At 42.4% G+C, this 21,741-nt stretch overlaps 1 pseudogene; it reads left to right on the top strand.

Moving 5' to 3' along the window:
- Window positions 1–17,471: 17,471 nt before the first annotated feature.
- LOC121756129 lies at window positions 17,472–21,553 on the top strand (annotated as a pseudogene).
- Window positions 21,554–21,741: the final 188 nt, after the last annotated feature.

Here is a 21,741-nt window from a genome sequence, read left to right as displayed (position 1 = left end):
TTTATGTCGATCTGATGTTTTCTGATTCGTAGCCCAGTTTCCGGCGTCCTGATTTCTATATTCTGTTTGAAATCTAGGTATGTGCCTCTGTTTTCTCCATTTACAGTATTTGAGTCGGATAGGCAAATGCATGTCGGTTGTAGTCAGGGCATGAGTTGGTTGTTTGCAGCTTTTACCTACTTGCTATTTTGGAGTCATGGGTCCCCCACTGCTTTTTATTCTCTCTGTCTAGTCTTCATTGTGATCGTTTACACGGTCCTAAGGAAGTGATTTTTAATACCTCGAGGTCATGACGATGTTTGCTGTCAGTGTGTTTACAGTTTCCTAGGTTAGCATTTACATTTCGTGCCTAGGACTAGAGTTAAGGTAAAATTCTCACCCTTTGCGTGGCAGCCAGCCGCGCTTGTTTCCAGAGTCTCCTAAGCACATACTTTACGAATCCATCTTCGTGGACGACCCGCTTCCCTATACTAATCCATAGTTTTTGGGGTTGGGGATTTAATTGTTGAAGGGGAGTCGAGTGTGTCCACGACGAAACCTCGTGTTCCTTGAGTTCTGGACTAGTGATCCATGGATTTAAGAAGCGCGGTGTCTTGACCGAGCATCTGCATTAACTTTCTCTGTGCACACTTGCTCACTCCACTCCTGAGTCATATCTTAGCGAGCACGCACTTCAAATGGCGCCGTTGCCGGGGATGGATGGCGTGCTTTGTGTTAGTGTTCAGAGAATGTGGTGTAAATAGTTTTGATTTATTTTCTCTCTCTTTTATTTGTAGTTTATGAGCAGAGGCTCAAGATCTACCTACTGGAGCAACTCATCTGGGTGGAAGCACGGCCAGTTTAACTGGCGGGTAAAGGATACAGTCTCTACTGTGACCACCAGATCAGGGTTCACCACGGGAGATCCGTTTCCGAGTGAATTTACTAGCGACGAATCTTGGACGTCGTCAGGACGCGAAGATCCAGAGTCACCACCCGAATCAGAAACAGAGTCAGAAACAGGGGAAGCAGAGGAAGTAGTCATGGCGCAAGTAGTAGATCCAGATCCAGAGATCGGTTCGCTCACTGCCCATTTAGATGGAGAACCAGCTCAAGCAATAGTGATGAATCCACGCCAGAGGACTATTGAGATCAAGACAAACGTACTTGGCATCTTGCCAACGTTCTCTGGGCGTAGGAATGAGTGTCCGTATGAGTTCCTAAATGAATTCAGTAAGTTGTGTGGTATTCAGAAGAGGCCGAATGATGCAACAGAGGAGGATTATCGCCTACGTGCAATTCCATTTACCTTGAAGGGGGAAGCTAATACGTGGTTATTGAGGTTGCCCCCAGATTCTATCCGCACATGGAGGGACTTCAAGTTGGAATTCTTAGATTATTTCTTTCCATCCAACAAGACGAATGCACTGAAAAAAGAAATACTAGAGTGTAAGCAGGATTACGATGAATCGCTGAGTCAGTATTGGTCGAGATTCAAGGGGTTGTTGGATGCATGCCCGAACCACCGAATGATAGAGGCAGAGACCTACTCTCTGTTTTACGAAGGGCAACTCCTGAGTCAAAGGACCTAATGAATTCCTCGAGTGGAGGGAATTTCACAAGAAAAAGAGGAAGTGAGGCAAGAGAAATCCTGGGGAAGTTGATCGACGCTAAAAAAGCATACGATAACCCTAGGAATGCAGTGAGGAGAGGATCGGTGCATGCTGTAAGAGAGCAAGAAGATGACAAAGTAGAAGCAAGAATTGATAGGCTCGAGAAAGCTCTTTTGAACGCGATTGAAAAGACGATTCCACTGGCTTCACAAGGGAAGGAGAAATCTCCTGGTCCAGAAGATAATCAAATTCAGCAATATTACGGGACCCAGGAAGGAGATTATCAGGCCCAGGTCAATTCAATGGGAAGTTGGAATCCCGATGGGAGCTGGAATCCAGGGAGACAGAGAGATGCGCCCTGGAGAAACCATCCAAATTTCAGATGGACTGACAATGAGCAGAATCAGCCGACACCACAACAAAGTCAGCAATTTGCACCTCAGCCCGAAAGACAAGGTAACTGGTGAGGAAGGAATCAAGAGGGGCAGGGCAGCTGGATCAATCGGAACCAAGGAGACCACTCGAGCTGGGGAAACAGAAATCAGAACAGTCAAGGGAACTCTTATGTACCACCGCACCAAAGGAATTTTCAGAACAATTACCAGGGTCAAGGAAATCAATACAACAACTCTTCAGGAGGTCAAGGAAACGCTCGTCAGGGTCAAGTGAGTGGACCGACTCTGAGCATAGGGCCAGGGCCCAGTCAGCCATCGAAATCACCAAAGAGTATCGATGATATGGTGCACGATCTCGTCAGTTCTCAGCAGCATATGCAAAACAACCTGCAATCGAACAATGACGTAGTGCACAAGCTTCAAGAAGCTCAACAGGAGCAAAAGGCAGCAATGGATATGCTGGCCAAGCAGTTATCCCAGTAGCCACTTCTTTGAGTGATATGAGGGGAAATGAAGGGAAGATTCCCGCCTCCGTAAGGCCACCGGATAGAGCGAATATAAGTCAGATTACCATGAGATCCGGGAAAGGATATGATGGGCCAGTGGTAAGAACGAAAGAAGAGACAAGCCCCAAGGAAGGCAAGGACGAGGATACAATTCCTAGGCCTAGGAACTTGGAGGGAGGAACTTCCTGGGTCAAGGATTATCTTAAGACAGGGGATTTGGAGAAACCCTTGCCAAGGTCAGCTGAGCCTTTTTTCCTCGATCCAGAGCCGGAGTTGGAGAACGAGGCAGTAAGGGAGGAAACTGGAGAATTCTTAGCTGAAAGCTCTACAGGAGTAGGGAAACGACTGAAGCCTTTCCCAAGTCGGGGGGAAGCCAAAAAGAAGAAGGAAGAACCGGTGGACTTCATGGATATTTTCGGGAAATTGGAGATTAATCTACCATTTTTACAGGCCTTGAAATTGCCGGTGTTTAGCAAGTTCATCAAGGAATTTATAGCTGGGAAGGCTAGACCCAGTGGAAAAATTTTGATAGGCGAGAACGTCTCTGCAGTGATTCAAAAGCGGAGGATGCCTTCGAAATGCAATGATCCAGGTATGTTTACCTTACCCATCTCTATTGGTGATGTAAAATCGAGCATGCTATGTGTGATTTAGGTGCATCCATAAATGTGTTACCACTTTCCATATACAAGAAATTAGTGGGGGTAGGCATGGTAGACACGAAGGTTGTGATCCAATTGGCGGACAGGTCATGCATCTGTCCTGAAGGGGTACTTGAGAATGTGATAGTCAAGGTACATAACTTCTTGTACCCGGCTGATTTCCATGTGATTAAGATGAGTGATAATGAGTCCGCAGAGTCTGGCGGAGTACTTTTAGGGAGACCTTTCCTACGTACCGCTAAGACTATCATTGATGTTTTTGATGGAACAATTTACCTTGACTATAATGGGGAGAAATATACATTCAGTGTAGATGAGGAAATGAAGAAACCTCTTGACGTTGAAAATCTGCATGCTATGGATGTTATTAACCCCTTGGTCCAGGAATATCTTGAGACCGAATTTATGCAGGAACAGATTGAGAATTCCGAGATGAGTCATGCCATTGATAGAGAAGTGGCCAGTTGGTGTCAAGCAATGAACACAAGTGAGTTATCAGATGAAGAGTTAGCTGAAGCAATTCTGGAATTCTGTGCAAACCCGGAGATAGCTAGGTCAAGGAATACACCTTATGTGGGGAGTGTGGAAGGTTCTGCTGGGTCGACGAAGGGAATGACAACGGAAGCAACAGAAAAAAATCCCTTGCCCCAGGAAAAAGATGTCCCCAAGAAAGAAATGAAAACTCTTCCACCTGGGCTCATGTATGCGTATCTGGAGGAGAATGAAAATTTCCCGATAATTATTAACAGCAGCTTGACCGAGGGACAAGAAGAGAAATTGTTGAATGTGATCCGGAGATACAAGAAGGCTATTGGGTGGACACTCTCTGACTTGGTTGGAATCAGTCCAGATATGTGCATGCATCACATTCGTCTAGAAGAAGGAGCAAAGGCCTGCAGAGATCCTCAGCGCAAATTGAATCCGAACATGAGGGAGGAAGTGCTGAAGGAAGTATTGAAGCTGCTCTCCCTAGGAATCATTTATTCCATACCAGACAGTGAATGGGTTAGTCCAGTACATATGGTACCCAAGAAGTCAGGAATTCAGGTGGTAAAGAACGACAAGAATGAGTTGGTGCCCACTAGACTAGTAACTGGGTGGAGGATGTGCATCGACTATAGGAAGTTAAATGAAGCGACCAAGAAAGACCATTTCCCTCTACCTTTCATTGACCAGATGCTGGAAAGGCTGGCGGGCAAGCAATATTTCTGTTTCCTAGACGGGTATAGTGGGTATTTTCAAATCTATGTGGATCCCGAGGATTAGGAGAAGACAACTTTCACGTGTCCCTTCGGAACGTATGCTTACAGGAGGATGCCGTTTGGCATGTGCAATGCACCAGACACCTTTCAGCGGTGTATGATGAGTATCTTCTCGGATCTCCTAGAGGATTGCATCGAGATTTTTATGGACGACTTCACTGTGTACGGGAATTCATTTGACTCATGTTTGGCAAGTTTGGATGTGGTATTGAGAAGGTGCCAAATGCCACTTTATGGTCCCTGAAGGAACTGTCTTAGGGCACGTAGTCTCGGAAAGAGGGATACAGGTAGACCAGGCGAAGATTGATGTGATCTCAAAACTGCCTTACATGACGAATCAGAAGGAGGTAAGAGGATTCCTAGTGCACGCAGGATTCTATAGGAGGTTCATAAAAGATTTCGCAAAAATTGCTCAGCCACTCACTCACCTGTTGCATAACGATGTTGATTTTGTCTTTGATGAGGAGTGCAAAAAGGCTTTTCAGTTGTTAAAGGATAGGCTAGTATCTGCTCCCATTATTAGAGCTCCCGACTGGAATCTACCCTTTGAAATTATGTGTGACGCAAGCGACTATGCCGTGGGAGCGGTGCTAGGTCAAACAGTCGATGGGAAAAGCTATGTGATCTTTTATGCTTCAAAAACGCTGAATCAGGCTCAGAGAAGTTATGACACTACTGAAAAGGAAATGCTGGCGGTAGTGTACTCATTTGAGAAATTTCGCCCGTACTTGCTTGGGTCGAGGGTGATAGTCTTCACCGACCACGCGGCTATAAAGTACCTGTTGGCGAAGAAAGAATCCAAACCGAGATTAATCCGTTGGGTGTTGCTTTTGCAGGAATTCGATTGGGAAGTCAGAGATAAAAAGGGGACAGAAAATAAGGTGGCCGATCATCTGAGTAGGATATTTCAAGGGGAGACCGAGGAAGCAATACCGGATGCATTCCCCGAGGAACATTTGTACTATGTGAAAGAATTTCCTCGACCTATCAGCTGGGAAGAGATTATGGCGTTAACAGGTCCAGGGGAAGCCGAAAAAGGGAAATGTCATCAAAACGATGAGCCATGGTTCGCTGACCTGGCAAATTACTTAGTCACTGGAGAGGTGCCCAGTTCCCAAGTAATCTCCCGGGCCCAGAAGATGAAATTGAAGAGCGAGGCTAAGTACTATTACTGGGATGACCCGTATTTGTGGCGAATGGGAGCCGACCAAATAATCCGGAGGTGTATTCCGGAGTGGGAACAGAGGGATGTGCTGAATCATTGCCATACCCTAGCTTGTGGAGGTCACTTTGGACCTAGGAAGACCGCAAGGAAGGTGTTAGATAGTGGATTTAACTGGCCTACATTGCATAATGATGCGTTCGAATTCTGTCAGAATTGTGAGAAGTGTCAACAGACTGGTGGAATCTCCAGAAGAGACGAAATGCCACAAGTTCCAGTGATTGTGTGTGAGATCTTCGATGTCTGGGGAATGGATTTCATGGGTCTATTTCCGTCTTCATACGGGAACACATACATACTTGTGGCAGTTGATTATGTTTCAAAGTGGATAGAGGCCAAGGCGACCACATCGTGTGAAGCCAAAGAGGTAGCGAAATTTCTTAGAGCTAACATCTTTAACAGGTACGGAGTGCCCAGAGCTATAATATCTGATAATGGGACGCATTTCCGTAACCGGACTATTGAAGCTCTAATGAGAAAATACGGAGTTCACCATCGCCTTTCCACACCATATCATCCTCAATCAAATGGGCAAGCTGAAATATCAAACAGGGAAATCAAAGCGATTCTGGAAAAGACGGTTAATCCGTCAAGGAAGGACTGGAGTAAGAGACTTGATGACGCACTATGGGCATACAGAACAGCATATAAAAGGCCCATTGGAATGTCTCCTTACAGGATAGTATTCGGCAAGATGTGTCACTTGCCGGTGGGAATTGAGCATAGGGCGTACTGGGCAGTCAAGGAGATTAATATGAATCCTCAAGCCTATGAGGGAGAGAGGAAACTGCAGCTCCAGGAGTTGGAAGAATTGAGGCTTGAATCTTACGAATCAGCGATGTGGTACAAAGAAAAGACCAAGCTTTGGCATGATAAGAATCTCCGGACCAAGGAACTGCAAGTTGGGCAGAAAGTTCTCCTGTTCCAATCCCGGCTCAAGTTAATGCCTGGTAAGCTGAAGTCCAAATGGACTGGACCATACACTATTGTGAGTCTTCGTGCAAATGGAGCAGTAGAGATCCAGGGAAGTGCTTCAAACTCAACTCATTTTCTTGTCAACGGTCATCGTGTGAAGGTATTTAGGGATAACTCGGAGCTGTGTGTAGTGGACGAAATGCCACTACGCGCACTCCCTGATATCGCCTGATCGGTCTAGGAAGAGAGTGTTCTTAAGGACTTCCTAGGTCCAGTATCCAAGAAGTTTTACCATGACCTGACCTAGGAATCGTGAGAACACTTGAACACAATTTGTAAATATTTAATTGTTTTCCTTAAATCAAGAAAACCCAAACAAATTAGAAAAAAATAATCTTCCAAAAATATTTTCGAAATACCAGACTCCTTGGGAATGTTTTTGATATTTTCATATCCTAGACCTGGAGGGTCTGGCGTTTCATTTTTCTAGTTTGATTCTTTTTTTGTGTAGTTCTGCAGAGAGTATTTACTTGGGCAGGGAATTGAGGAGTAAAATTTTGGAGGGAGTTGGCACCGGTTTGAATTTCAATGGACACCTTTATGGGGAGGCGTACAGTCGCTAGCGTCATGCCTGCCAACTGCCTGCAAAACCGTCCTCTCCTATACCTATCGGCTAATAACCGTGTTCTCCTTTTATTTTTCCTTACTCACTCTCTCTCTACATCCAGAATTCCCCAAATTTCTCTCTAGGTTTTCTTTCTCTAACCCTAATCCAAGAAAATTTTTGTCCAAGTTTTTGTCAAAATTTCTACAGAATTCTTCATGGATAACAAGCAGAATACCGGAAACACTTCAGGATCCGCCGATTCTAACACGGCGGCATTCATTGCTGACCTACTACAGAAATTTGGGGGGCCAGAAAAAGCTATGGAGGCGTTCGCCATGTTCGCATCTGTGATGGGGAAATCCGTACCAGCCGTTTCAACATCCGCCGCACCGCCACCAGAGACAGTTCAAAAAGCCACCGCTGAGCCGGAGGCAGTTCCAGAAATCACTACTGCCGTTCAAGAAACCACCGCCGCGGAAACTCGTGAAGAAGAAGTAGATCTGACCGCGGGGTTGGAATTGTTGGCCGTAAGTAAACCCAGGTTAGGTTCTGTCACTGAGGGGGAAATCCCTGTTTTAGAGGTAGAGGATAAAGTGGTTGCCGTTTCTGAGGGGGTAAATCCTGTGTTTACCGCTGTGGATTTTGTTGAGAGAGAATCCCTACCTGAATCCGAGGGTGTGGATCTTTCTGTTGTTACTGAAGTCGTACAGAGGGGGAAACCCCTGTTTTGGAGGAGTTTGTTGAGGGGGAAACCCCTGTTGTTGGTGATGATGTTCCAAAGGGCGATGACGCCAAAGAAAATGTTAGTAAGAGGGAAACCCCTGTACAAGCGGTGGGTGCCAAAGCCCACGTTAGAGATGGTTTGGAGGGGGCCAGACCCCGAATTAATCTCCCAAACCAAGTAACCTTTACTTTTCTGTCTTTTACTTTTCGTTTTTCTTGCGTTTGTGTTTTTATGTGCCAGCATGCTTTGTTTTGTATATATGTGTTATACCCTTCTACACTTAGCCCAATTTTTGGTCTAAGTGTGAGAAGGGGTTATTTTGTCTTGCATGTCTTGGTTTTTTATGTTGTGCCTTCTCCCACTTAGCCCGATGTTCGGTCTAAGTGTGAGAAGTTTGTTTTGTTTGTGCGCCTTGTTTGTTTTTGTTTCATGTTTCTGTCTGCTGTTCTTACTTCCTTTTCCCCCCTTCACTAGGATAGCTTGGGGACAAGCTTGAGTGAAGAGGGCGGGGGGGAGTAAGTATGGTGTCTGTTTTTCTGGTTTAGAGTCTTTAGGATGTGTGTTTCGCATGAGCTAGCAAGATAATAAGGCAAGTTTTCCTTAGTGAGAGCGATTAAAGAGAGAATGCATGTCAACTTTGACACCTTCTTCCTTAATAAACTAAAAGCGGTCTGAATGAAGTTAGGACGATGGAAAAAGCCTTAGATAACCTAGCTGTGCAACCCTACTATAAGAGTGAGTTATAAGCCTAAACACTTTTTGTGCTAACATGTAAAATGTGCTACCACTTGATGCTTAGGGAGTAGAGTATGAAGTAGAAAAAAGTGGGTTATGGAGGTATAAGCTGGACGAAGTCCAGAACAGCAGGTATAAGCTGGACGAAGTCCAGGGGAGGAGAAAATTGAAAAAAATGGGGGAGGTATAAGCTGGACGAAGTCCAGGGAAAAAAAATAAATAAATAAAATAAAATAAAATAAAATAATAATAATAATAATAATAATATAATAATAATAATAATAATAATAATAATAATAATAATTTGGAGGTATAAGCTGGACGAAGTCCAGGGGAAGGGGATATAATACAGGAAAAAATAACCAGAAAAGAAAAATCATTATCCTCAAGGGCAGAAAGCAATTGCAACCTGACCCAGGAAAATCAATAATAAAAAAAATGGAGAAGAAAGAAGGGAAAAACTCTCATAACCCGACGCATCAGTGGTATAACTTTAACTGTGGAGCGTGTTGATCCTAACATCCCTGGTGAGGAATGAGTGATCGAGCGAACCTAACCGCTGGAAAATCAAAAGGATATCTTGACGAACTGACAGACCGTTTAGATAGAAGAAGGAAGGGGGAGGATTTGAAGACTGTAGACGATCGGATTGAACTTAAGCTTGTGGGGACGGTAGCCTAAAAGTTGAAACTAGTTTATGTTTATCTGTTATGTTTGTTGTGTTTTGTTTTTGTGATGTTTTCTTTTTTGAGTCTGTTAGTTGTCTAGGTCTAGGAGTCTGTTTTTGTTTGTAGAGTCGTACTTAGGGACCGTGCATTGAAATTCGCCTTATTTCTTTTCTTGTCTTTCATACTTGAGGATAAGCATGGTTTAAGTGTGAGCAGTTTGATAAGGCTAATTTCATGCATCGGTCTAGGGATTTTATTTCGTGAAAACGCTAGGTCTAACGCATGTTTAAAGCCAGGTGTGTGAAGGTTTTCGCTAGATCCAGGAAAGGAAGAGGACGCTTGCATGGTCCTATGAAACTGGCGAAAGAGTGGACATTATGAAGAAAATTGCTTGACGGGGGAAGCCTCGGAGTTGAAGGGTAGAATAGGGATTTCTACGAAGACTCTAGAAGGCTATGTCCGCATCTATAAAAGGAAGAAGCATGCAAGCTGGAGGGACCTTCTCGGTTGGAGGCCTCGCTAACAGCCTGTAGCTTAAGTTCACTTTTCACACACTTGGGCTCTAATTCGCGGAGGATCTCGGGTTTGCACTGGGGTTCACGTTTAGTTTTCTCGGAAGTATTTGTGGGTTGTAACACCGTCCTTCTATGGGGCGAAGAAATAATTTAATTTCCGTTTTCGTACTTTGCTGATTTCACCGAGCTCCACTGTTCGAAGCTCGGTCCTCTGTTTCTTTGCTGAATATTTCTCTTATCTTAATGCAAGTTTCGTTTTCGCTTATGTTGATTGTGTTGATTTCTGTTTGTTGATTGTGTTTACTTGAATGCTGGAGTTGGAATTGTTGGAGTTGGTTGTTTTCGTGGATTATTGCAGGTTCGTGGTTGGATCTGGGAGAATGGAGTTTGTTTGTGGATGAATCGGGGTTTTGTCTTGTTGATATTGTAGGATTGTCTGTGATTGCTGGAATTCGGAGTTGATCGGAGCAGATCTGTAAGAATCGGAGTTATGGAGTTGATTTTGATGGTTGTTGAGTTCGGATGGCTTGGATCCGGAGTGGATTAAGCACCCGACGTAAATCTGAGCAGTGTTGATTTAATTTCATGCCTAGTTTACGTGTTTTCATTTCGCTTCGCCTAGTTTATGTCGATCTGATGTATTTCTGATTCGTAGCAAGTTTCCGGCGTCCTGATTTCTATATTCTGTTTGAATCTAGGTATGTGCTCTGTTTTCTCCATTTACGTATTTGAGTCGGATAGGAAAATGCATGTCGTTGTTAGTCAGGGCATGAGTTGGTTGTTTGCAGCTTTTACCATACTTGCTATATTTGGAGTCATGGTCCCCACTGCTTTTATTCTCTCTGTCTAGTCTTAATTAGTGAATCGTTTACACGGTCTAGGAAGTGATTTTAATACCTCGAGGTCATGACGATGTTTGCTGTCAGTGTGTTTACAGTTTCCTAGGTCTAGCATTTACATTTCGTGCCTAGGACTAGAGTTAGGTAAAATTCTCAACCCTTTGCGTGGCAGCAGCCGCTTGTTTCCAGAGTCTCTAAGCACTACTTTACGAATCCATCTTCGTGGGATCGACCCCGCTTCCCTATACTAATCCCTAGTATTTGGGGTTGAGGGATTTGATTGTTGAAGGGGAGTCGAGTGTGTCCAACGACAGAAGCACTCTGTGTTCCTTGAGTTCCTGGACCTAGTGATCCAGTGGATTTAAGAAGCGCGGTGTCTTGACCGAGCATCTGCATTAACTTTCTCTGTGCACACTTGCTCACTCCGCTCCTGAGTCATATCTTAGCGAGCACGCACTTCAATGAACTTTATTGAATTGTTGGAATTTCCCATTTGATCCGACCCCAGAGTTTTGCGCACGTGGCAAGCCTGAAATCTGACGTGGAAAACGCAGGAAATTCATTAACTCAAGTCATAAACTTTTCCCATTTTCCGGTTTTTCCCACGAACTTTTCCCATTCTCTTGTCGTGATTTCTTTTCCCTCATGTAGCGATTTCTTCCGTAGTCCCATTTTGATTTTTCCCATTTCAAAGCATCGATTTTTAGTCAAACTGAATGTGTGATTTTTAGGTTTGTTTGAATTCAACTATTTTTCTGGTTTGAATGTGTGGTTTCGATTTCAATTTTGTATTTTTAGAATAATCACTTTAGCTCTTAACCTTGACCAATTCAACGTATCTTTCAACAATTTAAACGGCTCAATTCTAAAAGGCCTTGTGGGAAAATCGAAGGAATCATTTCTCGGCACTTCGTTTGGTGGGAAGCCTCTTGACATCATGTGGCCCGAAACTCTGGCTATTGCCACCGGTGGATCCGCGAGTGGCGGCGGCGAAGGGAAGAAGAAGCTCTCTGGCGGCGCCATAGTGGGAATTGCAGTTGGATCTGTCCTAGGGCCACATCTCTTGTCGTTACTATTATTACCATATGTAGGAAGCGGAGGCTGCGGAGTAGAAGAAGTCGCGGTCAATCGATGTGGCGGCATATAAGAATCAAGAAATTGACTCATCCGCCGCCACGCAGAAGCCCCTCGCCGCCGCAGTGTTCATCGTCATCGGCAACGATTTGAGAATGACGTGAAGGGAATTTGGGGGTGTGAATTAAGGGTAAGAATGGAGAGTGAATTAAAACAAATTTGGGGATTTTGTGCGTTAAAATACGAGGACGCATAATTTTAACACGTTAGTACACACTCAGCAACCAAGTCAGTTTTAAAAAAAACATCAGCAAAAAAAAATTAGTTCGTGGAAAAAGCCGAAAAATATGAATCGTTTGTGACTTTTAGGGCAGTTTGACATATCAGTAGACACATCAGCTTATACACTCAGTAGCCACGTTAGCTTAAAAAGACACATCAGCTTGCTTCATGCCCGGAAAACCCATCATGAAAAAAGGCGACAGAATATAAAGTTCATGACATTATACGTCAATTTTTTAGTTTCTGACAAAAACTGAAAAATGAAAAAAGATTGTGACTTTTAAGCAATTTGCTCTAAGTTTAAATATCTAAATTATTCTCTTTCCGAGTTTATTGTTACTCTTGCTTTAACACTAAAAATATTCTGTAGTAATTTTTTAACACTAAAATATTCTAGAGTAATTTTTATGGATCTAGTATGAGATTACAATGGTTACGGACTCTTATTTTCAGTAGTAGTGCAATCAAAAAAAAAACAGTATTAGTACTACAATTGAAAAAAACAAATAAAAAAACAAAATAGAGTGGGCGAAAAATTACTAAGAAATAATAAAACAAACAAATTAATTGTTAGTCGAATCAAAGATATCACTTTCACCACAACAAAGATTATAAATATTATATTTTCCACAAGACAGATTATATACTCCATCTGTCCCATTAGAAATGAAACGTTTTCCTTTTTGGATTGTCTCAATTAAAATGAAACGTTTCCTAAAATGGAAATAACTTTATATCTACTTTTTCATCTCTTTTACTTTACTCTCTCTTCATTAACTCACAAAACAACACTGCATAAAATTTCGTGCCGATTCCCAAGTGTTGCATATTTAATGGGGTATATACGATTTCCTTCTAGATAAAAGCACCTCTACTTCAATTGGCATATACTCCCTCCGTCCCGGACTACTTGCACTTATTTCTTTTCTGGGCGTCCCAAGTTATTTGCACTCTTTTCATTTTTAGTAAAAATTATCACCTACAGCCGCAATTGTTGACTTTGCTATACACTCATTCCTTAATCTCCGTGCCGAAAAGAAAAAAAGTGCGAGTAGTCCGGGACGGAGGGAGTACAAACTTAGCGGAGTTCCGATAATTGAGCAAACAGATTTCTAAAGTTGGTAAATGAAGAATGAGTGAGTAAGTTTACAAAGAAGCATTACATGTGAACTGGAATCCTTGTGTGTGTAATGACTCGGCTCCCAAATTGACGGTTGTCTGTACAGACCAACACAAGTCTTTCCAGCATGTTTTGTCCTCTTATCCATCTCTTAACCGTCTCATTCCTTAACTATTCATGGGCTCCACTGTACTTTTCACTCTATCTCTTAACTAAGAGACATAACCTGCAACCCTCCATCTCTTATCCGTCTCTTAACCATCTCTTAACTTACTATTCATTCAATTTCATTTTTTATTTTTTTTCCAACAAATTCAATTAATAAAAAACACACTTCATTAAATAAAATAAAAATACAACTTAAAATCCTAAAAAATACATAATTAAATTCGTGGCAAAATAAATAAAAAAGCATAATTTAAAATATAATTTTATAGAAATTAAAAAAACTACTCCGCGGGCAAATCATCTCCCGAAGGCGGTGGCGGTCCACTCAAGCTACCTGGAGGCGGAATACCAATTTGTCTTGACATATACTCAATTCCGGCAAGATGAGCTTGGTATTGTGGAAGCGTAATGCGGGAAGTGACAGCCATCGTGGCGGTCAAGTACATGGACAATATGGTGTTCGAGCCCGAGCCCGAGCCAGCCTGGCATGATTCGCCTCGGCCCTTCCTCCCTCTAGCCGCCTTCGCCGCCTTGGTCCCTTGCTGCCGACGGCGCACACGGGAGGACCCCCCGACATCGTCTGCCATGCCCTCAACCTTCTGTGATGCAGCCTCTTGTGCGGCGCTGCCCGAACCGCCCCCACTAGACGAGTATTGGCCACCCGTCGTGTACTTCGTGCGCTTCGAGGTCGAGCCCGAGCTGAACCGCACACCGCCTGCCCACCTTTCCTCATCTTTGAAGCCTCCCAGACATCGACATGTCTGAATTCTTTGTCGGTGTCGTCGAAGTAGACTCGCAAAGCCGATCTCAGAATGTCGGCTCCCGTGGCTCCGCTTTGGTAATGAGCCGCTTCGTTCTTGTAGATGCAGCAGATTTTTTTAACCTCCCTGTCGACTCGGTCAAAGTGAGCGCGGAGCATCTTCAATGTGCGGCGGCGGGACCCTCTTGGCTTGATCTCGTTGTAGGCCTAGGTGACCTTTTCCCAGAAGCACTTCCGGGATTGTTGATTCTCGATGATGGGATAGTACGAGACGTTGATCCAGGCGTTGTACACCGTCATTGTGTCCTTGCGGCTGTAAGGATGCCGGCTTACATCCTCATCCTCATCCTCATCCTCCTCGGCGTCCTCCGCCTCTTCCTCCACAACGTCGAATGCCCTGGAGCTTCCATCGCCTCGTCCTCCTTCCGGATGGGGTTCATCCGGATAATCCTCCCGAATTTGGGATAATCCCTGTGAATACCTCGGGGCGGAGGGACAAGCGTATTCATCCACATCAAAATGGGGTGGTTGGTACCCCCCGGCGTCGACGAGCCCTGGGTGCCCGGTGTAGACGAACCGGAACCACCCAACACGTTGTACATGCCCCCCAGTAGCCAAACGCGTTGATGTCAAACCCGTCGGAGCCGCCACGGCTAGAGTTTTCATCACCGGACATTTTGTGATGAGAGGTTAGATGAAAATTGGAGAGGAAATGAGGATGATTTGGAGGAATTGATGTGTATTTGTATGTGAAATGATGATGAAATAGGAGTATTTATAGAGTAAAAAAATAAAAAATAAAAAAAAGGAAAACGGTCGAAAAACGGTAATATTACCGTTTAAAATTATATATATATATATATATACATATATATATAATTAAATTTGATTTTTAAAAAATGATTTATTGCGTCAGCGTGACGAAGCCCCCTCGCGGGCCGGCCGGCGAGTGGGCGTCACGCATGGCGCCGGAGCGCGCCACGTCGCGCAAGCGCGTGGCGCGACAGCCCGCGAGGTGTCTCGGTGGGATGGGCGTCTCGGCGAGACCGGGACGAGACGGGGAGCTGCAACGCGTCTCGCCGGCGTCTCGTCTCGGCAGGACGAGATACGAGCCACCCGCGAGACGCGTTGCAGGTGGCCTTACCATGTTATATTGTCTGATGTGTCATTGCAAGATTGAACCCTTTTACGTGTCAGTGCTCGTTATGTCAGCAGTGCTGCTACACACGAGGTATAGTCATTTTATCTATAGAGATGACTTTCCTGAACCAAGAGCATAAATATATCGTATCTCATCTTGCTGAAAGGAAACTTCTCAAGTCGCCTAAAAATTTTATTACGATTTTTCTTTCATTCCGTAGCCAATTTTGTCTAGTTCAATTCATTGTATTCCTTTTTATTTTGGTTGTAATTTGCTCAACAAATGGTTTTATACCCATATTGTAATAAGTGGCGATCCACAACTTCAACATAAATATCATATGATTGACATTTATTCTCAATTTTGCATTAAATATGTTCATTTATATATTAACTTCTCCTATTCTTGAATGTATCAAATTTTCGTTAATTCTTTATTACTATTATATACAACTTTTTTGTTTCTTTTCTTTTCTTATTTTCAAATTTACCCATTTGAATAAGATAGACGTATAGACACGCAGTAAGTGTGGAGCGAATGCAGCGCGTGAGTTGACGAGAAAAGGAGCCAAAAGAGAAAACGTATGCGACCGTTGGAGCAACCGCCTTTTCCATTTCCAAATTTGGTGATTCATATTCTATATATATATATATATATATATATATAAAATGCAGATGGATGTCACACCAAATAACAATGATTAAGATTAATTAAATAAAGAGCATATGGTCTGTAATTAGTGGATAGGGGTAAAATATTGCTGTCTGAAATTGAATTAGTCTTCCTTCCCATTCAAGTAAAGTTGGTTGAATATCCCACCAGCTGACCCAGGAATCCCAATTTGAGTGCTCTACTGCCCAACTACTTCTCTCCTACACACACACATTATTGTTTTCGGAAAATTTATAGTTATTCAACTACATATTTTTGAACTATATCGATAATTACAATGAAATTAACAATTAGAATAAAGTACACAATAAATTTGCAATATCATTTGAAAATATAATTAAAGTATCACGCTGAAGATTTATGTGACACATAGAAACTCATTCATGAAAATTGAACAATAATTTTATATAGTTAATGCATTTTACCATTAATATTTATCGACCAAGTTAGTTTCGGAGAGTTCAAGATTATTAGCGTAGTTATAATTATAAATAGTAGTGATACTTTTATTAAACACTATACTTATTTACTCACTGCTACATTTATTATGACCTGACTCATATTCTGAAGGTTGAAAACTGTATCATGAATTAAATACCCGAATAAGAATTTAAAATTTTACTTTCAAACATATTTGGAATTAAATCTTCAGTATTACACAACGGTCAAAATGTATTACTCAATGGTTAAAAATACAATATGTCTAGTGTGAATGGGTAATAATTGAAAATTAGTTCATCTTAATTAACCGTTAACTATATTAGGAAATTGGTGTATGAAATCATCAACTTTAGCCAAAATTTGATATTTCCCACAAACTTTAAAATTGGTCTAGAATATCACAAATTTTGCACCTTGTTAGGTATTTCCCATATCATGTCTATCACCCTATTTGACTAACTTACGAGGCTTTTTTTTATCATACTTGACACAATTAAATCAATGTGGTTTTCTACGTGACTTTTTATCATACTTGTTATAACTTAAAAAGTAGTTTAAAATATTATAAACATATCCCGATTGCCGATGTAAAATAAGATTTTTCATGAAAATAGTTTATTTGGATCAGTTTGGGAAACACAAAAAAAAGTGCAAGGTTTGTGATATTTTAGGCCAATTTTAAATTTTCTAGGAAATACCAAATTTTGACCAAAGTTAATGATTTTAAGAATAATATTCCAAATATATTCTACATGTAACCGTAGTCTGAATAAATCTCCAAATAAATCATTTATTTAAGACGATTATGTATGGTGTCTATGGCGTGATTACTAATTAAGTTCATTAAAGGCCTAAACTTTTAAACTAATTTTGCTCTCAGCTAATTCTTCCTTTTATCTAGAATGATACAATGAGCTCTTGTACCTTTCAACATAAATAAGTTGGTGGGAAAATGACTAATTAATTCGGACAAAATGCAGAAAAACATTTTCTAATAATAAGACATGTGTTCAAGAATTAGGCAAGATATTGAATCCTAGGAACCGTAATAATTCCTCTATTTGTTGAATTTTAGCTGCTGTAAAATTGTGGTCTGACATAAAAATGATGCTAGTCTACCATCATTATTAATCATGATGATGCCTTGAATAAAGGAAGGAACTATCCAAATAAGAGAGAGAGAAAGAGGGGTAAAAAGGTGGGCAGGCCAACATTTAGAAAATAAATTAAAGCTTCAACCTTTTGCAAGCAAGAACCTGATTCATAGTTCCCCACACACCTTGGTAAAAAGTTGTGGGCAGTTTGCCAATTTTCAAAGATTAACGGCTGCGATAAAATTAAAGGGTGTTGCTGCTATGGGGGAAAGAAATATGTTGTTGAGCACCAAGAAAGAGGGTGGATGAAGGACTAGAAAGAGAAGCTTTTGTAGGCTCTTCTCTTTTCTTCTCTTCTCACATATGCTTAGAGAGAGAGAGAGGAGACAAGGGAGTACTGTGTATTTTTTGTTTTCTTATTTTAGTTGTTGCAGCTTTGTGGAAGGCTTCTGAAGATAGGAGCAGCAGTTAAGGTGATGAGAAATTAGGAATCTTTAATTAATTGCATGTGTTGTTGATGCATATGATCTCTTGGGATTAGGCCTGTTTTTGTGGAAAACAGGAAAGAACTGATTTTTAAATTTCTTTACTTCTTTTCATGTATAGATTTTTTATTTTTCTTGCTTCTTGATTTTTGCTCCTGTTTCACTACCTCACTCTTGAATTGAACTACTTTTTCTTTCCAAATAAACCATGAGTGGAGGCTGCTGCCAAATTAGGTAGATCGAATTTATGGGCGGGAATTGTATGGGTGTTTAGGGATTTGGTGTAGGCTTGGAAAATTTTGGCATTTAAGATGTATGGTTGTAGTTTGTTGAGTTCTTGACTTGGAGGGTTCTGTAACACTCCAGAATGCCTTCAAATATCTTCCCTGTTATAGAATTTCTCTTTAGATATGTACTTAATCATATCACAAACCAAGATATCAGCTGTAAATCTTGTGTGGATATTATATTAAATGCTTCAACCTAAATTCGTAGAATTAGATTGTGTGTAATTGGGCGTTTTTGACCATGCTTGACGACTTAGGACTTAGCGTGGTTCATAAAGACCAAGACACAACCCATAATTTCACCCCTCGTGCTTACTTTTCTTGCACCGGTCTTTGGGGCGAGGTCCCGGGTTGACTTATTATTCACAGTGGCCTTGAAATTGGGTGTGAGGGGTTTGAGAATTCGAGCTTGGTTTAATAACATGGATGGGAAATGGAGGCTGTGTGTATAACTTTCGTGAAAAGAGTTGGATAATTCTTCAAGTTGATGTTAGACTTGTACCTTTGCAAAAGATCTTCCTTTGTGACTTGTTGCTCATTCCCATTTTGTGCACTTTATTAGATGTTAGTGTTTGTTTTTTTTAAGACCTTGAATGCATGATAAGTTGTGCTTCGTAGTAGTATGCTATGACATCGTGTTTGTCATTTAGCTCGATAGCAGAACATGGCCATATGTCTTGGATTGCTAACTCGAAACACATGCAGGTTTTTGTGGGAGAAACAGTAATGCTGAGAATATGGGGAAGAAGGGAAGCTGGTTTTCAGCAATCAAAAGGGTTTTCACTAACAACTCAAAGGAAAAGCGAGCCGATGTAAGTCATTCTATTAACCATAACAAAGTGATGCTACTTTTTAGATGATCAATGAATGGGCTCTCTTTTTTTTGTGGTTGTTGACTTAGGCATGCCCAATTTCTTAATATCCTCCTGCTTCCTTTCTGTAGTAATTGATGTAATTCTAGGAAGGGCATATGTTTCTCGTAAGTTTCAAACTAACCTTGTGATTATGTTGGAGCTTTAAAAATCACATTGTGCCCTGCATTTGTGATTTACTTCTGTGGATCACTAAACCATTTGGTCTTCCCACAAATATTTCAATGCATTTCGCCAGAGAATATATATGTTTAGAAGTTTAATGTGTTAAATTTAAAGCTAGCTTTAAAATTTCGTCCAATTTTATACTATTTCAGGGACCTGACAAGAAGAGCAGCAGCAAGGAAAAGAAGAAGGGTAAGGGAATTTTAAGGCATGGAGATACCAAGTCGTTTATTCCCCGGTTCAGAGAGCCAAGCAGCATCGAGAAAATATTAGGGAAGCTGATCAGCTACTGATTAGGCCTCCTCCTACATCTTCTCAACTCCCAAAATCGCCTCCTGCTCTGCCTGTAAGGCCAGTCTCACCCCGGCCTGCTTCACCTGAACCTACTTCTCATAGAGCTTCTTCCCCTAAATCTTATTCTCCAAGAGCTCCTTCTCCGAGGGTTACTTCCCCAAAGGCTACTCCTCGAGAGACACTCTCCACTGGGGCCGTTCCTCCCAAGGCTGCTCCTCGAGAGACATTCTCCACTGGGGCCGCCGTTTCTCCCAAGGCTGCTCCTCGAGAGACATTCTCCACTGTGGCCGCCGTTTCTCCCAAGGCTGCTCCTCGAGAAACACTCTCCACTGGGGTCTCCGTTTCTCCCAAGGCTGCTTCTTCCAAGGCTGCTGCTCCTTTCAAGGCTGCTGCTCCTAAATCAACTCAAAGCAGAAAGGAAATCAGGCATGTACAGAAGCCAGAACCGACTTTAAGAGACCAGCAACTTTCAGCCACAAAAATCCAGGCAGCGTATAGAGGTTACCTGGTAATGTTCTCACTCCCTAAGAAGGTTGCTGATAGAATGTTTTTCTGTCCCTCGCGTGTTTGTGATTGACTCAATAGTATGCTTGAATATGACAGGCAAGGCGGAGTTTCCGAGCCTTGAAGGGCTTAGTGAGGCTTCAAGTAGTGGTGAAAGGGCAGAATGTAAGGCGGCAGACGGTGAATGCCATGAAACAAATGCAGCTTTTGGTCAGAGTTCAAACACAAATCCAGTCACGGAGGATCCAAATGTTAGAGAACCAGGCACTCCAGGACCACGTGTATAAGAGTAACAAGGATGCTGAGAGTACCCTGAGCAAATGGACCTTGAACCAGATGGTGAGTTCTTTCTGGATATCATTTTGAATGTTCACCATCTTTAACATGTAGTTTGATATCATCTTCTCACTGTGTATAATGTTGGTGCAGTCTGAGGCCGGTCAAATGAAGATTGGGACGATAGATTGGGACGATAGCAGGCTAACAAAGGAGGAAGTAGAAGCAAGGACGCGGAAGCGAGTGGAGGCTGTCATTAAAAGAGAGAGAGCAATGGCCTATGCGTACTCTAACCAGGTAAACAAGTCGCCCTTTTTGTCATTAAAGGAGAGAGAGCAAGGATTTACGAATAAGATTTGAAAATGCTAGATTTATTAGATGTTTGACTGGTTTTACTTCTCTTATTATCTATTACAACAGCTCTGGAAAGCCAATCCAAAATCAACTCCAAATTCTTCTGGTGTCCGATCCAACGGATTCCCTTGGTGGTGGAACTGGTTAGAACGTCAGCTACCTCAAGCTGGTAGTTCGCAGAGTCAAGCTGCATCAAGGAGCATCTCGTTAACCCCTTCGAGGGCCGTTTCAGAGTTCAAGCCAAGCCCTCAGCTTCACCCAAGTAGTACTAGGCTCGGAAACCTCATGTTCGACAACCACGAATCTGTAACGCCACGATCATCCAGGTCAACAGTCCCTGTCCGGGCAAAATACTTTCAGACCACCCCAGGCAGGAGTCCTCTTGCAAGCAGCTCGAGCTATACCAAGTTCTCGAAACCAAAAGGAGGTGCAACTAATTCAGCTTACGATACTCCTATGAAAGATGACGACAGTCTGGTGAGTTGCCCCCGTTCTCCGTTCCCAATTACATGACGCCTACTGTCTCGGCCAAAGCCAAAGCGAGAGCATACAGTAACCCGAGGGAGAGGTTCCCGGGACTCCAGGAAGCAGCGACTCCAAGAGAAGGTTCTCGTTTCCTTTGACTCCGAATGCTGGTTCGTTCAAGTGGAACAAAGGGTCTAACAGGGATTCGGCATCGCAAGTGGGAACTGAGAAACAGGAGGATGCCCGCTCCATCGGAGATTTCAGCGTGAATTCAACGGTTTCTATGCCTGCAGGTTTAGTTGGGAGAAAGCCGTTTAACAGATTTGTGTGATTTTTGTGTATGTTTGTTGTAAGATTATTAAGGTGGTGGTTGTCAGTTTAATATACAGTGTTGATGTTTGAAGGGTTGAAATCTTTAGTGATGTACAATAATGAATAGGAATGGTTGTTTTTACCAGTAGGAGTACAATTTTTGGCTGTTTACATTTTACAATATCCATCCTCGTACAATTTGTCGTTTGGGCTGCGACAACACAACTTGGCCTCTCTACGGTTTCCTTTTCTCCCTTATCTTGGGACCAACCACTGTGACTAGCTTGTCGCGGCTCTCCTCTCACATCCCTCTCCTCCTAGGTGTCCAGTCAT

The sequence above is a fragment of the Salvia splendens genome, chromosome 11 (genome assembly GCF_004379255.2).
Source record: "Salvia splendens isolate huo1 chromosome 11, SspV2, whole genome shotgun sequence".
NCBI lineage: Eukaryota > Viridiplantae > Streptophyta > Magnoliopsida > Lamiales > Lamiaceae > Salvia > Salvia splendens.
This window is presented reverse-complemented; position numbering and strand designations above follow the sequence as displayed.